Source organism: Eriocheir sinensis, chromosome 58, assembly GCF_024679095.1.
Source record: "Eriocheir sinensis breed Jianghai 21 chromosome 58, ASM2467909v1, whole genome shotgun sequence".
In the NCBI taxonomy this organism is placed as follows: Eukaryota; Metazoa; Arthropoda; class Malacostraca; order Decapoda; family Varunidae; genus Eriocheir; species Eriocheir sinensis.
Window position 1 is genome coordinate 9,526,208 of NC_066566.1, and position 6,432 is coordinate 9,532,639.

Sequence of the window (6,432 nt, forward strand, 5' to 3'; positions counted from 1 at the left end):
AATGGTGTGGTCAACAAGGCAGTTGAGCAGCCTTGCTGAGTCATTAGTTGCCGGTTGTAATTAACTTATACTGTACTATGTGCTGAACTATACTGAAAAAATACAAAGTTGGCTCATAGGTTATGTGCAAAACTGCAATAAAACTATACAAAGTTAACAGAGGCTTAACAAATATATACAGTAGTTGTGTTTGCAGGTGAGGACAAGTTGTGGTTTTAGGTGTGATGATGGACATGTTTCAGGTCAACATATTTATTTCAAATTGTCTGTATGGATAAAATAGGCCCTAAATTCAGCTATGGTAATATTTTTTCTTCATGAAAAATAGTAAATGTGGTATAAAATATGGATTAAAGTTGAAGAAAAATCACATGACTTGGAAACGGGTGCTGATTGGTCGTGACGTCACGAGGCAGTCAGGAGGCTGCCAACTTTGTTTCTCGGAGATTTCGTGTTGTGGTGTATGTTTCTAGTGGCTAGCAATGCCTGGAGACATAACCCACAGTCGTTGGTGCTTCATGCCAATGTGCAAGAGTATATATATATATATATATATATATATATATATATATATATATATATATATATATATATATATATATATATATATATATATATATATATATATACGGACAAAAGTACTCCACGGAAGATATTTCTGTCTGTGCTAGTGAATCCTGCAGTAATTCTCTTTAGTTTCCCCTCAGACTAACTTTTAATCGTGAACTCAACTATTCTCTCTTACTTACTTGTTGGAAGTTTTGGTGGAATCACCACGGCCAACTTGAAAGTCCACCGCCTCCACATTTTTCTTTCTTTTTGTACTGTAGTTGGTCAATTATACAGTTTGATACTGCACCCCATGGGCATGGGTTGTGTGGAATAGGAGGCTCATCCGGTATGTTTTTTAGGAAGGTATCGAGACTCCTTTTGAATGTATCTATAGTGCATTTTGTCATGTCCCTGATTTCTCTTGGCAGGCAGTTGAAAAGCCTGGGACCAAAGTTGATGAAATGTTCGGCCTCAACAGTTTTTAGCCGTTGTGTCACCGAAGAGAGAGTTTTTCTGCAACATGTTCTGTCAAACCTGGGGTGTATCTGACTTTTGATGGCCTCCTCTCCATGTGGGGATGGGCAGGGTACTCATTTTTCTAGTATCTTCCATGTGTATATGATATAGTATCTCTCTCGCCTTCTTTGTAAGGAGTACATTCCTAGTTTTTTCAGTCGGTCCCAATAACCCAGAGATTTACTGTCTATCTTTCTGGTGAACACCCTCTGTACCTGCTCCAGCTCCTGAATGTCTTTGATTTTGTAGGGGCACCACAGCTGACACACGTATTCTATTTTAGAGACCACTAGGGGCCTCCACAGTGGAAGCAGGTGCTGTGGGTCTCTAGACAGGAAAGTACACAGAATCCATCCTGACATTTGTTTTGCTGTCTTTGTAATCTTTTGTATATGCTCTGCGAAAGAGCAATCCTTGCTCATCCACACTCCCAGGTCTTTGAGGGAGTCCTTCTCTTCGATTATGTCTTCCCTTGCAGTGTAGATGTTGTCCTGCAGGGCTTTATCACTTCCATAGCAGATGAGCTCGAACTTTTCACTATTAAATTTCATGTTGTTAGTTGATGACCAGGTATATATTTTTTCCAACTCCCTTTGTAGATTAATTACATCTTCCCCTGTGCAGATGGTGTTGGAGATCCTGGTGTCGTCTGCAAATGATGTTACCCTTGAGTATGTGACCTCCTCGTTTATGTCCCCTATCATGATTAGAAAGAGAGGTCCAAGTACAGATCCTTGTGGTACGCCACTCAGTACACTTGAGCTGCTGGATTCGACTCCTTCCACAATGACCTCTTGCTTTCTTCCAGTAAGAAAGCTATGGACCCAAGTACCAATCTTCCCTCCGATACCCATCTTTTTCAATTTATGGAGAAGAACTCCATGATCCACCTTGTCAAATGCCTTTGCGAAGTCTAGGTATATCGCATCGACATTCTTTCCATTTTTCACCTCCGAGAACATTTGTGTGGCGATCTAGAAGCTGAGAAAGGCAGGATCTCCCCTTCCTAAAACCATGTTGTCCAGAGTTGAGGAGATTTTTACCTTCAAGGTAATACTTTCCTGAGGACCCTCTCAAATGTTTTAATAATGTGTGATGTCAGGGTCAGTGTCACTGGTCTGTAATTTTTGAGGAGAGCTCTTGAGCCACCTTTGAAGATTGGTGCAACTCTTCCTTCAGTGAGAGAGGCTGGGATTTTTCCTGTGTCCAGGGATCTTCTCCATAAAATATATAAAGGTTTTGCTAGACTGTCTTTACAATTTTTAAGAAAGATGGCTGGAATACCATTGGGTCCTGGTGAGTTGTTGTTCTTCAGTTCATTAATTGTGTCCTTGATATCCCCCTCTGTGAACCTGATATCTATGTTGCGATAAACATACGTATATACTTTCCAATATGTTCATACATACACACTGAGAACCTATAGCCCATTATTCAAAGAGAAGTTTTTAAGTTACTCTACAGAGCAGAGGCGAATCGGTTGATTTCACTACCATTTTAATAATATAACATTTCCAACACTCTAAAGGTGTTCAGTAAGCACCTATAATATACTTGTTGGGTGCAGTTTGGAGCTGGAGTGGCCATAGCTAATAAAAAAAACAATGGACACAACACTGGTACCGTCGTCTGCTGTACTCCGGTGCAGCCTGATGACGTCACGAGCTAATGGTGGCTTCTCCCCGTAAGATGAGAACAATTTGAGATATCTCTCCAATATCCATTTATAGGACGTAATATGTGCACTACGTTATCATTGGTATGTGGCACAATGCATTTCTAGACTAGCTCTTCCCAGAACCGGAACATGTCCTCTCTCTCTCTCTCTCTCTCTCTCTCTCTCTCTCTCTCTCTCTCTCTCTCTCTCTCTCTCTCTCTCTCTCTCTCTCTCTCTCTCTCAAGTAAAGAAAGCAGCTTAAGGGCAAAAATAAATGAAAACAAAATAGCCTGTTAAGCACTACTCCTATAAAAGTCGAAAAGAGTGGCCAAACGAGAGGTTAATTTTGGGTGGAGAGGTGTCTTGATACTCCCCTCTTGAAAGACGTTGTTATAGGGAGGAGAAAATACATATGAAGTAAGGCTGTTCCAGAGTTTACCAGTGAAAGGGATGGAAAAATAGAGATGCTGGTCAGGAGGGGGCAAAAGGGATTACTTGTGAGTGGAAATCTGGGTCCCCTGGAGAGTGAAGATGTGGTCTCTAGCAGCTTTCTGACAGAACAAGGTTTCGCAACAACAGCACAAGTTTAACAAGGGGATATTACAAACTAATGGGCTAGAACACAAAAAAATAAGAGTTTGAATAAAGAAATACAATAACGTAACACACAACACTGTTCGCAGCTCAGCAAAGCATAGGAACGTCATAACACAGCATAGTAGAGGAAGCCTTCTCACATAGCATAGCAGAGGACAGGAAAACTTTTGAATGCAGCAAAGGCAGTTGTAGGCTGCATACACAACACAGGGTATCAAACATTCATGAAAAGAGAATCTACATGTATTATATTTCCTGATATAGTTGGATATAGAATATATATATATATATATATATATATATATATATATATATATATATATATATATATATATATATATATATATATATAGATAGATAGATAGATAGATAGATAGATAGATAGATAGATAGATAGATAGATAGATAGATAGATAGATAGAAAAGAGAATGTATATCATATTTCCTGAATCAAGAATAGGGTATTCTTGATTCAGGAAATATGATATACATTCTCTTTTCTTGAATGTTGTAGTCAATTTTCAACCTTGACTGGTTCAATTAAGTCTCTTACTTTCATATTTATATACATTCTGTATCCAACTATATCAGGATATATGATACATGTACATTCTCTTTTCATGAATGTTTGATACCCTGTGTTGTGTATGCAGCCTTCAACTGCCTTTGCTGCATTCAAAAGTTTTCCTGTCCTCTGCTATGCTATGTGAGAAGGCTTTCTATACCTATCCCTATTCTGAATAGGGTATAGGTGTTTGAAAGATACATAGGCCACAAAAAGGATACCGAGCAGCTTACAACAGGTACGCTTAATGTTAAAAATGAAAATCAAGCTTTCGGCCATGCTACCATATATGAGGAGACGGGATTTATTTTTATAATGACAAGTTTAGGACAAAAAGAAAACGAAAGGACATCATAATCTGTAAGATACCACATGACCAGGTAAAGTAAAAGAAAGCAGCTTACTCTATATAAAAGTTAACTTTAATTTAAGATCAGCCTGAGACCATGGAACAGCTTGAAGTTAGGAAAAAAGAAAATTGCTATCGCAGTATTTACATATCTCTTTACTGGCTGTTCCTCTTCAATTAATGTACGCAATATATAGAATGACTGTCCAGTATACAGACGGAAACAATCCCTCATATAAGGATGTGACTATAAGTTCAAGCATCAACATTTTCATTAGTAAATACAACATTGACTCCCTTCCTTCTTTTCTTGTCACTTAGGTTGGCATCAATGATGAGAGCCACTAACTCTTGGAATATAAATTAGCAATGTATATTGCTAAGGAAATAGAAGCCATAATAGGCTAGGAAAGAATGAGAAATTAATACAACAACCTTGGAGAGAATGTGTACAGTATGACTTTAAAAGTTTGAAGCACCAAATACGAACCATAAAGACATTGAAGTTGGTTCAATTACAACCTCTGCTGAGGCACTGCTGGTTGCCTTCGGAGTTTCATTGCTGAAAGAAACAAATTTAAATGGTTGGTTATAGAATAGATATAGGCTAAATATGAAAGTAGGAGACTTACTGAACTAGTCTACGTAGGTTGAAAATTGAGCACAACATTCACAAAAAGAAAATGTACATACATCATATTTCCTGACATGGTTGGTGATTGATTGATTGATTGATTGATTGATTGATAGTTTATGGTTGGTTAGAGAATAGATATAAATATAAAAGTAGAAGACTTACTGAGCCAGTCAAGTTGAAAATTGATTGCAACATTCATGAAAAGCGAATGTTCTATATCATATTCCCTGAATAAGTTCGAAGCACACAACACAAACCTGAAATGTACTGGAACTGTCAATCATTGCTCCTGCCAGTGAACCCTTTACTATGGAACGGACACTTGCCCCAGCCTTGTCATTAAGCCGCGAATTTTGGAAACTCAACCATTTGGTGCGAATCGCCATAACTCCCTTATTTCTGGGGCTACAGAAAAGATTTTGGTATCAATCAACGGCAAAATGAAAGGGCTATATTTTTTAATAAGCGACCGGGCTCAGAAACCGACTCGAAAGGGTAAAAAATCGAATAAATTTGCAAAAAAATACTCTGAAAAAAAACTATTTTTGAGTTCCCAACCTTGAAACCCACACATTTTTTGAGAATTTCAAAAACCTTATTTAACAAATTATTTAGCCCTGCCAATGTGCTTTCCAATATGGTGCATAACATTTCCCTACTCCCAGTAATTTCGTCGCTAGAGCTCGAAAAGTAAACCCTGTTGAGAGCGATTTTGACGAACTCCAGACACTTTGCCGTTTTTCTCGTGTGGCCTTGCTATTGCCTCTAGAATACTGTAATTTGGCATGTAGCCCTTCTTGGCAATGTTGTTTGACCAAATCGAAGGATTTTTTGATAGCTCGATTCCAAGTTTGTCGTCGAGCCGTCAAAAAATAACTTGTTTTTCGCGGTGCCGCGATTTGGACACGTCCTAGTTTTTTGCTTATAACTTTTTTTTAATTTATTTAGTGCTTTCCAATTTTTTTTTATGATTCTTAATCTGTATAAACAGAGCTTTCATTTGCCACCAAGCACGCCTTGCTATCTTCAATAGTTTTCACTCGAGATATATATATATATATATATATATATATATATATATATAGATAGATAGATAGATATAGATATAGATATAGATAGATAGATAGATAGATAGATAGATAGATAGATATAGATAAATAGATAGATAGATAGATAGATAGATAGATAGATATAGATATAGATTTTCATTATTATCCTACTGTACGTGCATGATGAATTTCCAATTCAGTAAAAAATATAATAGCTAGCCTTCCTTCGAAACGCGAGGAAACAAGAATTGGACAGTCGTTGATCGAGTAACTCCACGCACTGTGATTAATCGGTAATCAGGTTTCATGGTAATTACGTCAGTTCTCAAATTGCCGAGCTGCTGGCACGGAACCAACCCGCTCGATCAGCTCTATAGCTCCAGGTGAGTGTGTTATTAGGAACCCGTTACCTGAAATATAAACACTGTTTATTGGTATGCGGAGTGAAGGAGTGCATCAGTTTCATTTAATAAATGAACGTTTGGGCAACATAAACGTTTGACACCGAAG